Source organism: Salmo salar, chromosome ssa18 (assembly GCF_905237065.1).
Source record: "Salmo salar chromosome ssa18, Ssal_v3.1, whole genome shotgun sequence".
Taxonomy (NCBI): domain Eukaryota; kingdom Metazoa; phylum Chordata; class Actinopteri; order Salmoniformes; family Salmonidae; genus Salmo; species Salmo salar.
This window is the reverse complement of record NC_059459.1, coordinates 65,619,577-65,642,213: the sequence shown is the minus strand read 5'-3', so window position 1 is coordinate 65,642,213 and position 22,637 is coordinate 65,619,577. Positions and strand designations below refer to the sequence as shown.

General features: G+C 42.7%; 1 protein-coding gene across 1 annotated transcript in view; it reads left to right on the top strand.

The window, feature by feature from the left end:
* The window catches only part of LOC106577695 (fibroblast growth factor 11-like), a 116,745-nt gene that overhangs the window by 1,894 nt on the left and 92,214 nt on the right, over window positions 1–22,637 (top strand). The gene's annotated exons all lie outside the window — the stretch shown is intronic.

Genomic DNA, 22,637 nt, shown 5'->3' with positions numbered 1-22,637 from the left:
ACACACCTATTCATTCAAGGGTTTTTCTTTATTTTTACTATTTTCTATATTGTAGAATAATAGTGAAGACATCAAAACTATGAAATAACACACATTGAATCATCATCACCAAAAAAGTGTTAAACAAATGCAAATATATTTCATATTTGAGATTCTTCAAAGTAGGCACCCTTTGCCTTGATGACAGCTTTGCACACTCGTGGTATTTTGTCAACCAGCTTCATGAGGTAGTCACCTGGAATGCATTTCAATTAACAGGTGTGCCTTGTTAAAAGTTAATTTGTGGAATTTTTTTCCTGCTTAATGCGTTTGAGCCAATCAGTCGTGTTGTGAAAAGGTAGGGCTGGTATACAGAAGATAGCCCTATTTGGTAAAAGACTAAGTCCATATTATGGCAAGAACAGCTCAAATAAGCAAAGAGATAGATCATCATTAATTTAAGCATGAAGGTCAGTCAATACAGAACATTTCAAGAGTTTTCAAAGTTCCTTCAAGTACATTTGGAAAAAACATAAATCGCTATAATGAAACTGGCTCTCATGAGGTCCGCCACAGGAATGTAAGACCCAGAGTTACCTCTGCTGCAGAGGATTAGCTGATTAGAGTTACCAGCCTCAGAAATTGCAGCCCAAATAAATGCTTCACGGAGTTCAAGTAACAGACATATCACAACATCAACTGTTCAGAGGAGACTGCGTGAATAAGGCCTTCAAGGTCGAATTGCTGCAAAGAAAACACTACTAAAGGACACCAATAATAAGAAGAGACTTGCTTGCTCCAAGAAACACTAGCAATGGACATTAGACCAGTAGAAATCTGTCCTTTGGTCTGATGAGTCAAAATGTTTGATTTTTGGTTCCTACCGCCGTGTCTTTGTGAGACGCAGAGTAGGTGATAGGATGAAATCCACGTGTGGTTCCCACCGTGAAGCATGGAAGTTGTGTGATGATGTGGGTGTGCTTTGCTGGTGACACTGTCAGTGATTTATTTAGAATTCAAGGCACACTTAACCAGCATGGCTACCACATAATTCTGCAGCGACACACCATCCCATCTGATTTGGGCTTAGTTGGATTACCATTTGTTTTTCAACAGGACAATGACCCAACACACCTCCAGGCTGTGTAAGGGCTATTTGATCAAGAAGGAGAGTGATGGAGTGCTGCATCAAATGACCTGGCCTCCACAGTCACCGACCTCAACCCAATTGAGATGGTTTGGGATGAGTTGGACCGCAGAGTGAAGAAAAAGCAGCCAAAAAGTGCTCAGCATATGTGGGAACTACTTCAAGACTGTTGGAAAAGCATTCCAGGTGAAGCTGGTTGAGAGAATGCCAAGAGTGTGCAAAGCTGTCATCAAGGCAAAGGGTGGCTACTTTGAAGAATCTCAAATCTAAAATATATTTGGATTTGTTGAACACGTTTTTGCTTACTACATGATTCCATATGTGTTATTTCATAGTTGTGATGTCTTTAACATTATTCGACTATGTATAAAATAGGAAAAATAAAGAAAAACCCTTCAATGAGTAGGCGTGTCCAAACTTCATACTGGTACCTTATTTTCGCTTTCATTTATGTGAGTATATACTTGTCTATTACTCTCTTTCTTTCACGTATTACTTAAAACTCCTGAGAGTTGTGAAGGTATTATTGGTCTGGTTTATTTCATCATATACAGTCTGTACCCATACATGACCCCACAAATCCATATTGACAGTTTACATGATTGTCATGAAGCTCAAAGCTTCTTTATCTACTTGTTACTGAGCAGACATATAAGTTGAGCGTGTGTTGAGATGTGACCCAGCGGTGCAGTTAGCATAAGCCCTGTTGTTTTCAGGCGAATGGCCTGAATATCTGTTGCATTATCACCTAAATGGAAACGAGGGAGAATTAGGATTTGTATGTACTGGTTGTGTTGAAAATAAAAAGCATTCGATCTACTCAATACTGACAATACAATAACAGTAGATTTTGTTTCTCTAACAAAACGTTCTACATCTGCTTCATCCGTTCCCCTATTACAGCACACTTTAAACAATAGTCCTACCATACATTATAGAGAATTAACCACACAACTGCCCCCTTCTCTGTCTGTAATGGGTCTGATTATTGTGTTACATGTCAGCACAGCGGACCGACCAGCAGACAGGTCCGGGTCATTTGCGGCGATAGAAAGAACTTGGCGTGTCGTAGTGATTTAGCACTGTATAAAAACATCAATACCTTCATTTACGAGGCAACTGGTGTGTGTGTGTGCATGTGTGCGTGTGCGCACGTGCGTGCGTGTTCGCTTGTGTTATTTAAAACCCTGTGTGTGTGTGTGTGTTTTACGTAATTAACCCAGTGACACATTAAGCTGGTCAGACTAAATCCATCACAATACACTTCTGGTTAGTGGAATTAAACTAGACTTGAGGAGGCATATTCCCAGACTGCTTTGAGGGGTCTTGGTCACGGTGGCTGCTGCGGTTTTATGATCTCATAAGTAAATGGACCAAAATGAAGTTTAATGGTGGCAACAGTATTTCTATGAGCTAGTGTGAGACAGTGGGCTGGCTATGACATCTGAGAAGACAAACTGTTCTTAATGTAGAACAATGACATATATGGGACATCCTGCTTTTGTGTTTATATTCACACGTATCTCTGTGCTCTTCACATTTGGAACTAGCTGTTTAGAGTAGTCAGTGTATGTGCCGTGTGTCAAAATATTGAAATCATTTTGGACTATACTGTCACCTTTTAGAGTATATTTAAGCAACAAGGCCCATGGAGGTGTGGTATATGGCCAATTTACCACAGCTAAGGGCTGTTCTTACGCACTACGCAACGCGTGGTGCCAGGACACAGCCATTAGCCGTGGTATATTGGCCATGTTTGGGTCATTCTTGGGCTCAGGTAATATTTTTATATTATATTTCCAGTATTGGGTCACCAAAATGAAATGTTAAAAGTTTTTGAATATGAATTGAAATGTCCAGTATAATGAATTGAAATAAATATAGCATTAATTTAAACTTTATTATAAAAAAAAGCATATTTTTTAACTGGCACTAAGAATTCTATAATGTAATTATGTAACATCATTCAACAATTTTCAACTGCATGGTATAGAAACAGGCAAGTAATCACATTCTTTTATATCTGTATTTTGTTGTTTTTTTAAAGTCAGGTGGGGATCGTCGAGCTGACCAACTCAACCTCGTTACATGAAATAATACTTTAACCCATAAAAATATACAATCTATTCATTCATGCATCTCCTGTCCTTCACCACATGAGGAGCAGAGGCCATTTTGAACCAAAAAAACTCAACCCCGTCACAAGTATAGTAATAAAGTATAGTAATAAAAGGGCTTTAATGCCTGAGGTGGGAAAATATGTTTTCTTGACGGTTTAATATGTACTTAATGTTGTGGGGTGTTCAGTTATTCTAGTAAAAAAAAAAAAAAAAATCTAATATTACCGCAGCCCAAGAATGACCCATATCACAAACGCCTGAGGTGCATTATTGCTATTATAAACTGGTTACCAACGTAATTAGAGTAGTAAAAATAAGTGTGTCATACCCGTGGTATACGGTCGGATTTACCCCGGCTGTCAGCCAATCAGCACTCAGGGCTCGAACCCCCCAGTTTATATTAGCCTTTTTTCTCTCTGTATACCATGTTCTATTTAGTCATTTATTTCAAAGTATGATTTCAGGCATGTTGTGTGAAGACTCACTCAGAATTGAAGAATTGAAGGCTCACTTAGTTAGATGCTTCCAGAGGTTTCTCTCTATTATGGACGGACTGTTGTGTGTAGTGAACGTTCTATGAATGGTGTGTCGACGTCCTATAAATATTGTGTAAAGGTTCTATATCTATAAACGTAGCTCAGTTTGTAGAGCATGGTGCTTGCAACAGCAGGATAAGTGGCTTCGATTCCCAGCACCACCCTTACGCAAAACATGTACGTCGCAGGTTTGTAAGTCATACATGAATATTATATGAAACCTAATACCAGGTAACCACTCCCCTCTCCAGACCCCAGTAGCCATTGGTCAAACTGGGCGTGGCCAGTAGCTGCGGCGGTCCTCATTCCGCTGGTCGATCCGCTATATTTATTACCTTCCTGTGCCAAGTTCGTCAGGGTGATCACCGTGGAAACCTTACCCCTGAACACAGCATCTGCCGCCGCGGCCACCATGCAATGCACTGTAATTACCGGTGGAAAAATACGGCGAGACTCACGTTCGTGCACGCACGCACGCCGCACACGTACGCCCCGGTGAAAATAGATATCAGGCCAGGCCCTAATGGCCGGCCGTTGTTTGAAGCCTCATTCCTTTTCTAATGGGTTGCACCAGCGGTCGCTACAGTCTGATTGTTTTATTATGGTAATACAAGCCCCTTTTGCGTTCTATGGCTTCTCCACGATTCCGGCATTCACTACATATTAGTATGGATTAGACATAGCTTGCCCCTGTCATTGTGGGAATATTGCCTGTCGAGAGAGAGAGAGAGAGAGAGAGAGAGAGAGAGAGAGAGAGAGAGAGAGAGAGAGAGAGAGAGAGAGAGAGAGAGAGAGAGAGAGAGAGAGAGAGAGAGAGAGAGAGAGAGAGAGAGAGAGAGAGAGAGAGAGAATCGGTGACCCATGGCCGTGTAGGTGTTCCTGATTGTGTGTTTTTCCGTCTCTGGTGCCTCTGCCTGTGTGCACACAGTAACAGAAAACTATAATTGATATGGTAATTTTGGGTATTATCAACAGTTTTACTGCAGCATACTGTAAATTATGGAGCATTGTGGGAAAATGTTGCGGATGGTGAAAGAATTGCTGTATTTCGAATGGTACTGTAATTCCACCCACAGAATACCGTATCGTATCTTTGTATCGCCAAAAACCTTTTGACCGTAGTGGGTGTAAGGTATTGTTGTTTCTGGCTCATTGACATACTTTGAGGTGTGATTATAGTGCCCCATCAATTTGTATAGGGGACAGATTGGAGTGGCAGCAATTCTTAAACCATAAACGGTTGAGCATTTTGCCATGTCCGTGGAGAGAGGGACAGGGAAAGGACTGGGATGGAGAGAGGGACAGAGAGAGGGACAGAGAGGACTGGGATGGAGAGAGGGATGGAGAGAGGGACGGAGAAAGGACTGGGATGGAGAGAGGGAATGTTAGAGGGACAGAGAGAGGGACAGAGAGGACTAGGATGGAGAGAGGGACGGAGAGGACTGAGATGGAGAGAGGTATTGTTAGAGGGACAGAGAGAGGGACAGAGAGGACTGGGATGGAGAGAGGGACGGAGAGAGGGACAGAGAGAGGGACAGAGAGGACTGGGATGGAGAGAGGGATGGAGTGTGAGGTCAACTATGTAATGTTAATGCCTGTATCAAATACGGTGACAGTTCAAACGTGTGGTATTGCAATGTGTGATCTTCTAGTTGGTGTATGCTGTTTTGTTTATGTTGGTGGTGTGGTGATATGGGTCAATTTGTTTTAGTGTGTCGGTGTATCTCTCTGTGAGTGCTCCACGTGTTCCTTGGTGCGTGTGGTCATACAATATACAGTATACGTACTTACTCATAACCGTTCCTACTCACGCCCCACTATTTCCTAAGCTAGTAGTTCAGGTTCCATGTGTTTATGTACAGGTGTGTGTGTGAGCGTGTGTGAGCGAGCTCTCCTGCATGAACATTCAGGTTGCTTGTGTCCATTTCTGTGTGTGTGCGCCTGCCTGGATGAGATGCATGTGTGTATCGTCTGCAATCGCTGCTTACCTGTGTGTCAGTGACAGATGACGATCTGACGTGCGTGTCCCTGACTGACCCTGCCTCCTCCCTTCCTCCTTCTCCTCCCCACCCCCCTCCTTCAGACCCCATCTCTACTCACTCACCGGGTGGCTGGTAATAACCCATACTAATGACGGCCTCACCCTCCACTACAGCCCAGTCAGCTGTTAACAAGGTCAGCCTGCCCCTCTGCAACCACAGAGAGGAGGAATCACCACGCTGGAATTGTGTGTGTGTGTGTGTTTGAGAAGGAATGGGATGATTTATAGGTGTGTGTGTGTGTGTGTTTGAGAAGGACATATAAATGCTGTTTACCAAACAGAATACAGTAACACTTCTACTGCATATCAGGTCAGGGACACACATCTAGTGTGCACGGGTTGGGGCATGCCTGACTGCGTGTGTGTGTGTGTGTGTGTGTGTGTGTGTGTGTGTGTGTGTGTGTGTGTGTGTGTGTGTGTGTGTGTGTGTGTGTGTGTGTGTGTGTGTGTGTGTGTGTGTGTGTGCGAGCGATGCTGCCGTGGCTAGAGATATCGGGAAAGGAAAGGGCCCTACTACTACTATAAATCCACAGATTCACCCTTCGATAAGGCCTGAGTAAATTACAACCCTTTGCTGAAGTGTGAGTGTGTGTGACAATGAGCAGCTCATCGTTGTGGTGTGATTCATCAGGCCCCATCAGCACTGCTCATTAACACACTGATTTATCAATCTCAAACAAACACACACACACACACACAAACTGATTTCATCAACAACACTGTGCTCAGTGTGGAGAGCAACCATTCAGCCCTGCACAATTTAGAGAGATAGAGAGAACACAGTAGCAGAATACCTGACCACTGTGACTGACCCAAACTTAAGGAAACCTTTGACTATGTACAGAGTCAGTGAGCATAGCCTTGCTATTGAGAGAAGCCGCCGTAGGCAGACATGGCTCTCAAGAAAAGACAGGCTATGTGCACACTGCCCACAAAATGAGGTGGAAACCGAACTGCACTTCCTAACCTCCTGCCAAATGTATGACCATATTAGAGACACAGACCCACAAAGAATTCGAAAACAAACCCAATTTTGATAAATTCCCATATCTATTGGGTGAAATACTACAGTGTGCAATCACAGCAGCAAGATTTGTGACCTGTTGCCTCAAGAAAAGGGCAACCAGTGAAGAACAAACACCATTGTAAATACAACCTATATTTAGGTTTATTTATTTTCCCTTTTGTACTTTTTGCACATTATTTGCACATAATATGACATTTGAAATGTCTTTATTATTTTGGAACCTTTGTGGGTGTAATGTTTACTGTTCATTTTGTATTGTTTATTTCAATTTTGTTTCTTATCTATTTCACTTGCTTTGGCAATGTAAACATATGTTTCCCATGCCAATAAAGCCCTCAAATTGAGCGGTTACCCCTCCCTCCCTCCCTCCCTCCTCCCTCCCTCCCTCCCTCCCTCCCTCCCTCCCTCCCTCCCTCCCTCCCTCCCTCCCTCCCTCAGTAGACAGTGTTGTACATACGCAAGTGCATACACACACACACACACACACACACACACACACACTGCAAGTCTGTGAAGATAATCCATTGGGTTCATCCATCTGAATATTGCTTTCCCATTAGTAGCTTAGCGTATGAAATACATAAATAAAACTACTGCAATAAACCACAGCAAATTAAACTGTTACATACCACTGAACATTTTCAATTATTTCATTGCATTATTGTTTCCAAGTGGTTGCAGATCTATAAAAGGCTGTGAGCTTGTGACAGCCATTTATATTCTGTTATTCACACCACCGCCAAGATGGCCGTACATTTTCCAGTCTTCTGTTGGGCTCCATTGTTTTTCACTACTCACCTCCAGTTTAGTACCAATGGGGCAGATGTGAAAATGGAGCCTGGTATAAATTCGTTGTAGATAACATTTGGCCTCCATAATGATCAATGACTGTAAACGTTCAAGGTGCTACCTTATTGATTCGTGGTGGTGAAAAAGCCATTTGTTTTTTGAGATGGATGTCATCATCCACAGGCATCTATGGGTGATGACTTTGGGGAGGTGGGGTGTGTGTGTGTGTGTGTGTGTGTGTGTGTGTGTGTGTGTGTGTGTGTTAGTGTGTGTGTGTTAGTGTGTGGTGTGGGGGGATTCGTGAGAGTGCCATGGTACCAAAGCGGGACAGAGAGGGGCAGTCTATTCGGGATCGGAACAACCGTGCTTCAGATGACCTTCAAAGAAGGAGCACAGAGGGAGAACACACACACACACAAACACGTGTACACATGCACGATGGAACGCACACACACAAACGCACAATCTGTGACAGCTATACCACTGGTATCAGTATGTAGACCACCTCAGGTGTGAGTCGTAATTAACCTGTAACACCATCTGTAACTTATACAGGTGGCACAAACACTCACACACACTCTGACACCACTCGCACACACACAACATATTCATCCTCTGTCTTGCCATGTACAGGATGCAGCCGCCTCCTTCTCGCTCATTGTGCATGACTTGATGCAGGGAACAGATGATGTGTTGTTTCTGCTGAGGCAGCATCTTCTACTCCCGCTGCTTGTCTCAATGTCAAAAATGAGTGGCGAGGAGAAGACTTGAATTTCCCTAAGCATGGTCCCTTTAATCAGTGGTCATACTTCTAATGACTGTATTAACATGCACGGGGAGAGGAATGAACACGTTAGCATTTTCTATGCAATCAATTTGCCTGATGGTATGCAAACACAGCTGTACGTGGATGACATGGAGATACGGTACACACACACCTCCTAGCCATCCTCACTCACTCACTCGCTCACTCACTCACTCACTCACTCACTCACACACGCACGCACGCACGCACGCACGCATTCAAACACCAGCAAGATCTGATGGTTTTACCAATTTGACATCAGATTCTGACCATTAGCCACATGTCTCCAAACGTCAAATTTTAAAGAAGCTGCATACAATACAGTACATTCATATGAAATGGGTGATGCAATATGTAAACACAATTTAAAAGTGACTAAGATACCGTGGAATAGTGTGGAGTCCAGTTTATACATATGAGATGAGTAATGTTCGATACGGAAAAAATATTAAAGTGGCTAGTGATCCATTTCTAAAAGTGGCCAGTGATTCCTAATCTATGTCAATACGCAGCCGCCTCTGATGTGCTAGTGATGGCTGTTTAGCAGTCTGACGGTCTTGAGATATAAGCTGTTTTTCATTGTCTTGGTCCCAGGTTTGATGCACCTGTACTGACCTCGCCTTCTGGATGATAGCGGGGTGAACAGGCAGTGGCTCGGGTGGTTGTTGTCCTTGATGATCTTTTTGGCCTTCCTGTGACATCGGGTGCTGTAGGTGTCCTGGAGGGTGGGAAGTTTGCCTCCGGTAATGCGTTGGGCAGACCGCACCACCCTCTGGAGAGCTTTGCAGTGCTGGGCGGTGCAGTTGCTGTATCAGGCGGTGATACAGCCCGACAGGATGCTCTCAATTGTGCATCTGTAAAAGTTTGTGAGGGTTTTAGGTGACAAGCCAAATTTCTTTAGCCTGTTGTACCTTCTTCACCACACTGTCTGTGTGGGTGGACCATTTCAGTTTGTCAGTGATGTGTACGCACAGGAACTTGAAGCTTTCCACCTACTCCACTGCGGTCGCATCGATGTGGTTAGGGGGTGCTCCCTCTGCTGTTTCCTGTCCACGATCATCTCCTTAGTTTTGTTGACGTTGAGTGAGAGGTTATTTTCCTGGCACCACACTCCTAGAGCCCTCACCTCCTCCCTGTAGGCTGTCTCATCGTTGTTGGTAATCAAGCCTACTACTGTTGTGTCGTCTGCAAACTTGATGATTGAGTTGGAGGCGCGCTTGGCCACGCAGTCAACAGGAAGTACAGGAGGGGGCTGAGCACGCACCCTTGTGGGGCCCCAGTGTCACGAGGATCAGCGAAGAGGTGTTGTTTCCTACCTTCACCACCTGGGGACCTGTCAGAAAGTCCAGGACCCAGTTGCACAGGGTGGGGTTCAGACCCAGGGCCTCGAGCTTGATGATGAGTTTGGAGGGTACTATGGTGTTGAAGGCTGAGCTACTGTCAATGAACAGCATTCTTACATAGGTATGCATCTTGTCCAGGTGGGATAAGGCAGTGTGCAGTATGGTGGTGATGGCGTCATCTGCGGATCTACTGGGGCGGTGAGCAAATTGAAGTGGGTCTAGGGTATCAGGTAGGGTGTTGGTGATATGATCCTTGACTAGTCTCTCAAAGCACTTCATGATGACAGAGGTCTACGGGGCGATAGTCATTTAGTTCAATTACCTTTGTCCCTGTACCTAAGAAAGCAATGGTGGCCATCTTGACGCAAGTGGTCCCGTGTGGCTCAGTTGGTAGAGCATGGTGTTTGCAACGCTAGGGTTGTGGGTTCGATTCCCACGGGGGACCAGTACGGAGAAAAAAATGTATGCATTCACTACTGTAAGTCGCTCTGGATAAGAGCGTCTGCTAAATGTGTAAAATGTAATTGGGGACAACAGACTGGGATATGGAGAGATTGAATATATCTGTTAACACACCAGCCAACTGGTCTGCGCATTCTCTGAGGATGTGGCTTGGGATACTGTCTGGGCCGGCAGCCTTGTGAGGGTTAACATGCTTAAATGTCTTACTCACGTCGGCCATGGAGAAGGAGATCCCACAGTCCTTGATAGTGGGTTGCTTCGGTGGCACTGTATTACATTTACATTTACATTTAAGTCATTTAGCAGACGCTCTTATCCAGAGCGACTTACAAAATGGTGCATTCACCTTATGATATCCAGTGGAACAACCACTTTACAATAGTGCATCTAAATATTTTAAGGGGGGGGGTTAGAAGGATTATTATTAAGTATTATCCTCAAAGCGAGCGAAGAAGGGGTTCAGCCTGTCTGGAAGCAAGACGTCTGCAATGTGGCTGGTTTTCCACATATGTCTTGTGTCTGAGCCATTGAACTGGGACTCAACTTTGTCCCTATACTGGTGTTTAGTCTGCTTGATTGCCTTGCGGAGGGAATAACTACACTCGGGCGAAAATCTGATATCAACTTTGGAGGGGACAATTACATTACATTTTCTCAAGAGCAATTCCTGAGGGGGACACCAAAAGTAGTGCTGTAACACATAGCCTACGTTTAATATGGTAAATGTATATTGAGGAACCAAAGAAATAAGGTGTTTGCCGTACTCCTAACTACCGGTACCCAAAACTACACAACTAATCACAACAGCAATACCATTGCCTTTAACAAATCTTAGTTCAGTCACCAGTTTAAGTTGGGAGTGGGGGTATCCATGGCATTTTCCAATTATGTTCCTATTTTACAAGTAAAAAAAATTGAGAACCTTTCATAATGTTGCCAAACAAAGACTCAACAAACTTACCTGAGACTCCCTGTCTCTGCCAGTCTGTCCCTGCATATCTGTCCCCAACTCTGCTGTCTGTGTGCCATCTGTTGCCTGCTCTGCCTAATGACATCATTGTGAAACATTTCCATTAGAATTTCATTTCTTTCTTATTAACATTTTATCAACTAGTCTTTGAGATATTAGGCTACTAGGGTTCTTACTTTGCGTTTTGGTGTACTGAAAAATACTCTGATGTCCGTCTTTTTTCTGCCATTTTTCTACCTGGTTGGCTACACACACACAATATGTAGGTTATTTACAGTAGGAGATGGGCTTCTATCATCTTATCTTCTATCATTCTATATGGGCTTCGATCTAAAAGGTAGCTAGCAAATGTGAAACGGATTGCAGTGACAAGAGTTGACAGCTGTATGAGTTCACCATTTACACAACATATGCTGCAACCTTTTGTAATTTTAATCGTTTGGCTTCCAACAATAGCTGAATTTGCAAAGCAAGCAAGCACCAATTCAGTGGTGTTTGCTATAATCTTTGCTACTCGGGTTAAATAAAGGTGAAATAAAATATATAAATAAAAGTTCCCTTGCGACAATTTAGCTTTTGCAACGAGACCATTAAATATATTTAAAACAATGGTAGAAGAGAGTGTAGTTCTGTTCAGTTTATCGCTAACCTTATCACAGGGACTTTGAAGCACTAACTTACATGCATGCTGATCTTGGAATAAACTGACGATAGCAAAGATTCCATCTTTGACGAGGCCACATAAATGGAATAGGTACTAGCTAGCTTAATAGTTAATATTTGAGCACTAGCTCTGCATATTCAGCTAGTGTGTGTGCGCGATTGACTGGATTAACCTCACGTCAGTTACGTGCATTGAGTGCCTTTCAGACAGTAGATACGACCTCTACGTTACCTCGCAAGCTAAGGAACTGGCAGTGGATCAAACCATTGTGAGGCAAAGGGTGGGGGGGTCGCAATCTTTTGAAACTTAAAAATGCGCTATTAAGTGTCTATAATCAGCACAATTGCTTTCATTGCATATTATTAATATTATTTAAATTACATAGTTATGTTTCAGTGATATATTGGGGGGTACAAATCATATTTTTCCCAGGATGGGGGGGTCATGTCCCCCCCGTCCCCCCCGTGATTTCCGCCCCTGACTACACTGTTTGTATTCTTCCATATTCCCAGTCTTCTTGCCCTGGTTAAATGCTGTGGTTCACGCTTTCATTTTTTGCGTGCATCTATCCACGGTTTCTGGTTGGGGTAGGTTTTAATGTAAAGGGTTAACCCTTTACACTTGTGGGATTTGGCCTATATGGATAGGAATAATTTAAATGTTTCTTACAGAAAAAATATGAAAGGCGTGTGCAAAATCATGGTAGCAATTGAAAGGGAACAGTTTGGAGATGATGGAAAAAGGATTAGACCAAAGTTGAGGAGACAACGGTTCACCTGACTCAGGATTGAATCCAAACATTAGACTGTTGATTATATGTGCATTTTACATTTACTGTACTTTTCACCGCATTTGTTTATAACGAAATCTGAAAATGCTCTGGATACATTCACTCCACAGAGCATGAGAAATGTGGGGTAGGTGCAACATAAGACAAAAAAATGACAAGGGTTTAAGTGAGACGACTAGTGTCTCAAAGTGACACACACTTCTCCAAAGTGTGCACAGTTCTTAAATAATTTCAAGGCACTTTTATGACTCAAAGAAGAGTCTTCAACTATACTACTTTGTTATTGCTCTCCTAGCTGTGCTGTTGAGGAACTAGAGCAAGCACACTTACAGTTGTTTTGTTTGGAACACAACCCTGCATCCCCACCATAACACAATTACTGTTGTTGTTTATGCAATCTAATAACAGCACATTATACATCGCAATCTGGGTCAGTTGGGCATCATTTGAAAGCTTGTTTTATTGCCAACATGACTAGCTACGTTATAAAATATGATCTTAAAGTATTAGGCTTTCACAGGGCAATTCACAGAAACAGATTGTCATTTTGGTGTGCATAGAAAGGAGTCATGAGTAATTCAGGTGCACAAGCACAGGCTCAGTCTGTTCAGAACAACCCAGGCTGTGACGCCATGTCATCTTCTAACTGTACATCAAACATAGTGATCATAAACACTGACACTGTATATGACATGAGTTTTATGATATGGAAGTGTGAAGTGCACATATGGACTGCTTGGTGTTTGGCTTGCTTGTACAGTAAGACATCAAAGCGGTGTTTACTATCACCCTCAACGTCTCATCTTTAGAAAAAAAATAGAGTCTTCTTAATTTACAGCATTACTGCCTTTTATAGGGGGGATGTGGGCAACTTCTGGTTGCGCGCGGTGCTCAAGTTCAGAACGGCTGTCAGTCAAAACCCGCACAGTGGTGTGAAGACGAGAGCCTGAGCGCTGACCTCATTTGTAGCATGTTACTGTACAGCCACTGACTTCCAATTTAGGCGCTTATCAGTGCCCAAGTCATCTGTCATTTTTTTTTACCTGTATAAGGGTATGAGTGTTAAGGGCTATGGTTTGGGATAAGGTAAAAAAAAAAACACGTGTCTACCACTGAGATTGAACACCTTCGGATCCTGAGTCATGAGATTAGTGGCCAGTTTTGAAAGCATCTCCCGACTTCCTCAGGACATGGACAGATGTCCAATTTCGAAGTCAATCTTGAGCAACCTGGCTGCCAGTGGTGAAAAAAGTACTCAATTGTCAGACAAGTAAAGATACCTTAATAGAAAATGACTCAAGTAAAAGTGAAAGTCACCCAGTAAAATACTACTTTTAAATATATTTAAGTATCAGACGTCATTTACAAATGAAGCATTGGTGTTCAGTGAGTCTGCCAGATCAGAGGAAGTAGGGATGACCAGGAATGTTCTCTTGAAGTGCGTGAATTGGACCATTTCCTGTCCTGCTAAGCATTCAAAAACGTAACAAGTACTTTTGGATGGAAATGTATGGAGTAAAAAGTGCATTTTCTTTAGGAATGTAGTAAAAGTTGTCAAAATTATAAATAGCAAAGTACAGATATATGGGGTCAATTTCACGCCATATGTATTGAATTCAAAATAAAATGAATCGTGAACATGAAAAATAAAGTTGAGAATGTAAAGACTTTATTTTCGAGGACAGGTGAAATAATGGATGTTGAAATCAAAAACCAAACAATTGAAAGCAAAATGTATAGAAATGTAAACAAAAATAAGATATCAAAACCAAAAAACTTGAAAGCAACTAATTTTAAAGCGTGAGCAACACTCTGACAAATTATTAAAAAAAACTATTTGAAAATGAATGCAAAAATAGTTTTTGCTTAAACGTTCCCAGCAACTAATCCTATTGAATACATTTGCCTACTCTCTTACCTGCATGTACTACCTTTTGGTTATGCTACTCGTATCTTTGCTTTCGATTTCTGTTTCTTTGCTTTCACTGCCAGTCCGCTAGTTTTGGAGTGACCATTCATCTTAACTCAATCAATAAATACTTAGGGAAACATATGAATTACCTGTTGCACAACGTTCGGAGCAGGTGTTGGTAACTGGTTCGCTCCTGCTAACTGGTTTGCTCTCACTTAAAAATTATTTGCTTACAAGTTTGGGGGTTTTGATGTCTTATTTTTGTTTACAATTCTATACATTTTGCTTTCAATTGTTTGGTTTTTGATTTCAACATCCATATTTCACCCGTCCTCGAAAATATAATGTTTACATTCTCAACTTTATGTACCAAGTTCACAATTGTATTTTATTTTGAATTCAATACATATGGCGTGAAATTGACCCCATACAGATACCCCCAAAAAACTACTTAGGTAGTACTTTAAAGTATTTTTACTGCTGGCTGCACACACACCATGCATGCAGACAAAAACACACACACGCACATACATACACATGTACACACACACCGCTACACCCCTCGTGGCCATGCGTGCAGAGTGTGATGTCTCTGTCAGCTCTGTCAACAGTGTCCCCGACCGCTGTCACACCACCGGTCACACAACCTCTCATTAAATCACCCCTCCTCTCTATCCCCCAAACTCCTATCCTCCCTCTTCTCCCCCTCTCCTCTCCCCCAGCCAGTGTACGTATGTATGTCAGAGCTGGGTGTGTGGTTAATTTGCTTTGATCACGGAGTGATTAGGGTGCAACAACGAGGGGTGAAAGACAAAACCGATAATGGAATGGCACCCTATGCCACCTCTCTCTCTACAACTTGAAGTCCACCTGTGGTAAATTCAATTGATTGGACATGATTCGGAAAGGCACACACCTGTCTGTATAAGGTCCCACAGTTGACAGTGCATGTTAGAGCAAAAACCAAGCTATGAGGTTGAAGGAAATATCCGTAGAGCTCTGAGACAGGATTGTGTTGAGGCACAGATCTGGGGAATGGTACCAAAACAATTCTGCAGCATTGAAGGTCACCAAGAACACAGTGGCCACCATCATGGAAGAAGTTTGGAACCACAAAGAGTCTTCCTAGAGCTGGCCACCAAAAACCCAATGCTCCCTCTGACAGAGCTCCAGAGTTCCTCTGTAGAGATGGGAGAACCTTCCAGAAGGACAACCATCTCTGCAGCACTCCACCAATCACTCCTTTATGGTAGAGTGGCCAGACGGAAGCCATACCTCAGTAAAATGAACATGACAGGCGGCTTGGAGTTTGCCAAAACGCACCTAAAGGACTCAGACCATGAGAAACAAGATTCTCTGGTCTGATGAAACCAAGATTGAACTCTTTGACCTGAATGCCAAGCGTCACGTCTGGAGGAAACCTGGCACCATCCCTTCGGTGAAGCATGGTGTTGGCAGCATCATCCTGTTGGGATGTTTTTCAGCTGCAAGGACAGGGAGACTAGTCAGGATCGAGGGAAAGATGAAAGGAGCAAAGCACAAAGAGATCCTTGATGAAAACCTGCTCCAGAGCGCTCAGCACCTCAGACTGGGGCGAAGGTTCTCTTTCCAACTGGACAATGCAGGAGTGGCTTCCGGACAAGTCTCTGAATGTCCTTGAGTGGCCAAGCCAGAGTCCAGACTTGAACCCAATCGAACATCTCTGGAGAGACCTGAAAATAGCTGTGCAGCGATGTTTCCCATCTAACCTGTCAAAGCTTGAGAGGATCTGCAGAGAAGAATGTGAGAAACTCCCCAAATACTGGTGTGCCAAGCTTGAAGAGCCATCCCCAAAAAGACTCGAGGCTGTAATTGCTGCCAAATGTGCTTCAACAAAGTACTGAGTAAAGGGTCTGAATACTTATATAAATGTATATTTCAGTTCTTTATTTTTAATACTTTTGCAAAAAAGTATAAAAACCTGTTTTTGCTTTGTCATTATGGGATATTGGGTGTAGATTGATTAAGAAAAAAACTATTTAATACATTTTAGAATAAGGCTGTAATGTAACAAAGTGTGGAAAAAGTCAAGGGGTCTGAATAATTTTCGAATGCACTGTGTACTCTGTACACACACGCTACACTAAAACATGTATACTACTGGCCACTTAAAGCCATGTTTTGACATATGAGAACATGAAACACAGTGAAATATTCAATGCCTTCCATACTGAGTACATGAAACACAGGCAAATTGTCAATGCCTTCCATACTGAGTACATGAAACACAGGCAAATTTTCAATGCCTTCCATACTGAGTACATGAACTACATTAAAACATTCAATGCCTTCCATAATGAGTACATGAAACACATTAAAACAATTCACTTTATCCTGCCGTTCAGCCAGCCAGCACACTGTTCATTATGAAAATGACATCCGGAAGAGCAGTACTATGTGTGGGTGTCCCCCAACCAACCCATTAGTAGCTTAAGTAAAGCATAGAGTGGTAGAATTTAGAATAACAGGGTGTTTAGTGCAGTAAAGAGGCTCCCTGATGGTGATGTCCTGATAAGACAGGGTAGTGTTGTGATGGTGAGGTCCTGATAAAACAGGGTAGTGTTGTGATGGTGATGTCCTGATAAGACAGGGTAGTGTTGTGATGGTGATGTCCTGATAAGACAGAGTAGTGTTGTGATGGTGAGGTCCTGATAAGACAGGGTAGTGTTGTGATGGTGATGTCCTGATAAGACAGGGTAGTGTTGTGATGGTGAGGTCCTGATAAGACAGGGTAGTGTTGTGATGGTGAGGTCCTGATAAGACAGGGTAGTGTTGTGATGGTGAGGTCCTGATAAGACAGGGTAGTGTTGTGATGGTGAGGTCCTGATAAGACAGGGTAGTGTTGTGATGTCCTGATAAGACAGGGTAGTGTTGTGATGGTGATGTAGCAGAGCATCATGCATTATGGGGACGCTGATCTGCGTGCAGGTCCATGGGTGCAGATACATGTACCTTGTGTGTGTGTGTGCAGCGGTGTACAATAGGTGTGTGTGAGGGTGTCCTTTGTGGATGTCTGCGTGTGTGAATTTCTGGTGGGTTAGCCACCTTTTGAGAGATGTGAGAACAAGTGTGTGGTGTGGGTGTATGTGTCTTATTAATACTTGAAGTCTGTAAGTGTGTGTGTGTGTGTGTGTGTGTGTGTGTGTGTGTGTGTGTGTGTGTGTGTGTGTGTGTGTGTGTGTGTGTGTGTGTGTGTGTGTGTGTGTGTGTGTGTGTGTGTGTGTGTGTGTGTGTGTGTGTGTGTCTGGGGTACCTTGCTGACTGCAGCATCCTGTCTACCTGTGTGTTGGTCCCCCTGCACTACAGGAGCACAGGTGCGTGACGCGTCCTTCGCTTTAATGTCCCATCAATCTCTCCCACTGGAAACACGCCAGAGCACTCCCCGCACAACATGCGCACGGTACACTCACTTTACTCACTTCAAGGACGCACATAGAGACATAGACAGGGTGTTCACACATATGCAGGACACTCACACACACACACACACACACACACACAGGGCGTACATGCACGTGTGTCAACACACACACCCCCGCCAGGCAGGCATGCACACACTTAGCTAAGTATTGGTGGGGAATGAGAGGAAAGCTTATTGGAAGACAAGATGTCCTAAGGACTCGTAAAATGAACGTCCTGAGAGCATCCTAAAAAGGTCCTGTCATGGTCCTCGGTGACGTCCTGGGAACTTACAGGGAACTAGACAAAGGTCCCCCAGAGAACATTCCCCTAGGTTCATCACATGACGTCCTAAGGACTAGTAAAATGATCATCCTGAGAACACCCTAAAAAGGTCCTGACATGGTCCTTATAAAAATATATTAAAAATAACTAGTGTCCTGGGAACTTACAGGGAACTAGACAAAGGTCATCGAAAGAACGTTCTCTTGGAACCATCACACAACGTTTTTAGAATGTTCTCAGAACGTCAGAGGGATAACATCACGCTGAAAACCCTTAAGGGACCTAATGGGAACATCGCAGAATGTCCTCAGGACGTCCCCTGTTTGCTGGGTTTAACTCAACAGAAACAGTAGAGATGGAGAGGAGGAGAAGTAATAACGGGAAATATGACAGCTAATCATCACTTATTGTATGAATACAGAGTAGCCAAACAGATAAAAATAGAAAATGGGGAGCTTCGGTTAATGTTGTATTTATACATTATAGAGTGCTGATTTAAATGGTGGATTTTTTGGGCTTTCAATTTCAACCCATTGATGTTGATATTCTTTAGTTTATTTCATATAAAAAAAAAAATGTTTTGACATCAATCAAAGAGAATGTCCCCCAAAATCCTTTCCATACCATATCAACATCAAACCAAAGGACAAGCATGATAGCAAAAGCTTTCCAACAACATGGAGTTCAATCTTCACACTACTCCAGTAAACCCCCCCCGACATAATTAATCCTCTACAAGCACTAAAAACAAGTAGCAATGAAAAGGAGACACTGCAGCGACCAGCTCTAATCCAATAGAAATGGAAGTGTTTCAGTTTACTGGTCATTCACTCTCCAAATCAAATCACAAAATGGAGGCTTCTCTGCCAAGGGCTGTTCACTGCTCCTGTAAGGAACAAGAACTGTGTGGCAATGCTCCATATGGATGGCAGAGAGGAGAGAACGGAGAGGCCCAGTGCGAATCACACCAGAACTATGTACTGCGGTCCAGGCTATGGAAGGGTTCTATCCAAGCCAACCCAGGCTTAACAGGCCCCTGGTAGAAATCAGAGGTGGCCACCACAGGTTAAAAAGTGGTGTGGCAAAAAATGTGTATGTGTCTTTTCGAGGGCCTGGAGTTTTTCCTGATCTCATAACCTGGTATGGTAAAACTCTGGGTCCTATTCATAGGCTATGACAGGGTTCAACACTAACTTTTTTTCTCACTGGCCCAGTTGGCCAAAAATCAACTGGCCCGAACAGAATTTCTACTGGTCCAGACTTGGTTTAGTGTTTAACTTCATTGGGGTCATGCAGGGCCTATAGGTTGACATGCTTTCTCTCTATATGCAGAGATTATAAACATGCTTTATTTGGTTATTGTGATATGTATTAAACAGCTGTCTAATATAATTAATCAAAGTAAGTCATTGATCTATTCTTTAGAATTACATTGCATTAACTGCATTCATTTTTGTTTATAAAGTATGCCATTTTGAGAATATTTGTTTTACGTCTCAAAATAAGACTTTGCCCCTTTAAGAAAATGTCATTCGTAAAGAGATATTAACCTGATAACTGTAGGCTCCACGCTAAAGTGTGTTTTTGTAGATTTCTTTTTGCACACTATCAATAGTGGCCAGCATATTGTTAGTATCGTATGGAAAGTATCGTGGTGGTACCACACCACTGGGGAAAATGCTGTCTTGCTACACGTTTTCCAGCGTCTCTGGTTGAAATAGCCAGGTTCAAACCGAATGGACAGGAGTACAGTGAAGTGAGCCAAAACGGAGATCAAACAGAAGGGATATGATATGAACATACAGCTGGTTCGTTTACAATTGGGCAATGCCTAGCTAACAAACATCATGCTGACAGATGAAAGCACAATATATTCTATATTGGACCTAGACACTGACTACGCCAGGGCCATGAGCCTATATGAGAGCTCTCATTTACTCCTCAGAGGAACAGTAGATGAGATGGAAATTGTGTGTCTCAAGAAGTAGTGTTGTGCTTTAAAAACATCTTTAAATGTAACTAAATGTAATCTTCTTAATCCCCAAAAGTAATTATTAATCCTGAAAGGGCCATAAACAATAATGAGTAATGCTGCATAATCCAAGAAAGTTGAAACGTCACTTTTCTGGTAAAAATAGTTATACATTTCTGAGGTGTAGTCACGTTTGAGTATACACAGTAAAAATATGATACAGATATATGAAAATATGAATATTTTATGTGATATTTCCTATTCAACAAAACTCAATGAATAAGGCTTGAAATAACGGATATTTTTTCTAAATATAGTATAATAAATGTATAAAACGACTAACCATAAGGTTTCACCTTCCGTATAACTGTAAAATACATATTTGTATATTTAGTGTTAGAGAAAATGTGCATATTCTCTAAAGATCTCTTTTGTTCAAAATGTCTGCCCCCATCGCCGTGAACGTCTCACAGAGTTTTAGCTTGGCTTCCTGAACTTGTTAGGAATTCTCCTTTAATCTCATATTAATCTTGTCCGTCTATAATAAACAGAAAGTGTTTTTTGTTTCAAATCTATGGATTAGTTTAGATTACTGGCTATAAATCGATCTCTGAATGCGCTACAGCGACGAAACCCCTCTCAGCTGCAGCGTTACGATATCAAGATTGCTTCGTTAGTGGCTTTGATGTAGGGTTCAGCCAGGAGTTGATGGATGAATGAAATGGTAGGAGGGACATCCCGCTTTAAGTGGTGTCAGAAGTCACATCTTGAAATCTACTGTGTCCACAGATTGAATAATAGGCGAAAATGTCAGTCGGAACCAGTACCAGAACCAAGCAGGTTCCTTATACAGGGGCCTTACATTGAAGAGGTACAGGAGGGCTGTGTGTGTGTGTGTTTAATGAAAGGCCTATCAACCCCTCTCTCTTCCTCTTCTGCTTTTTCTCTTTCTCTCCCCTACCTCTCTCTCTCTCTCTCTCTCTCTCTCTCTCTCTCTCATTCAGCTGAGAGGGAATCAGTAGATGGTCTGATTAAAGCAGGCAAGGACAGACTGAGCCTGACCTCTACTGAGAGGTAACCACACAGAGAGATGGCGGGATGGAGGGAAGGAGAGAGAGGGGTGTTGGCTTGTTTTGGGTTAGAGAGATAAAGAGAGGGGGTAGAGAAGAGAGAGAGAGAGGTGTCTTTGCGCAAGGGATTGCAGATTAAGAGAAGAACAGGAGGATGGAAAAAAGAAAGAATAAGAAAATGGGGGCATGAGAACATGAAATTGGGGTTGTGGGAATCAAGTGTTTTGAACATGAATGCAGGGTCGTAGGAATCAAGTGTATTTAACATGAAAACGGGGTCGTGGGAATCATGTGTTTTGAACATGCAGTGTAGGAGTGGAATCATGTGTTTTGAACATGCAGTGTAGGAGTGGAATCACGTGTTTTGAACATGAAAACGGGGTTGCGGGAATCATGTGTTTTGAACATGCATTGTAGGAGTGGAATCATGTGTTTTGAACATGCAGTGTAGGAGTGGAATCACGTGTTTTAAACATGCAGCGTAGGAGTGGAATCACGTGTTTTGAACATGCAGTGTTGGAGTGGAATCACGTGTTTTCAACATGAAAACGGGGTTGCGGGAATCATGTGTTTTGAACATGCAGTGTAGGAGTGGAATCACGTGTTTTAAACATGCAGCGTAGGAGTGGAATCACGTGTTTTGAACATGAACGCGGGGTCGTGGGATTCAAGTGTTTTGAACATGCAGTGTAGGAGTGGAATCACGTGTTTTGAACATGAAAACGGGGTCGTGGGAATCAAGTGTTTTGAACATGCAGTGTAGGAGTGGAATCACGTGTTTTGAACATGAAAACGGGGTCGTGGGAATCAAGTGTTTTGAACATGCAGTGTAGGAGTGGAATCACGTGTTTTGAACATGCAGTGTAGGAGTGGGAATCCTCTCCTCTCCTGTAGTTACACCTAGTGTACAACACATTTATCCTTCCCGAAGTGTTTTTTACTCTATTTAAGAGTGAGTCTGGGTCAGTTTAGGTGAGATAGACTGTTGAGTCTGTTTGGGTGAGATAAACTATGTTGAGTCTGTTTGGGTGAGATAGACTGTGTTGGGTCAGTTTGGGTGAGATAAACTATGTTGAGTCTGTTTGGGTGAGATAGACTGTGTTGAGTCTGTTTGGGTGAGATGGACTGTGTTGGGTCAGTTTGGGTGAGATAAACTATGTTGAGTCTGTTTGGGTGAGATAGACTGTGTTGAGTCTGTTTGGGTGAGGTAGACAGTGTTGGGTCAGTTTGGGTGAGATAAACTATGTTGAGTCTGTTTGGGTGAGATAGACTGTGTTGAGTCTGTTT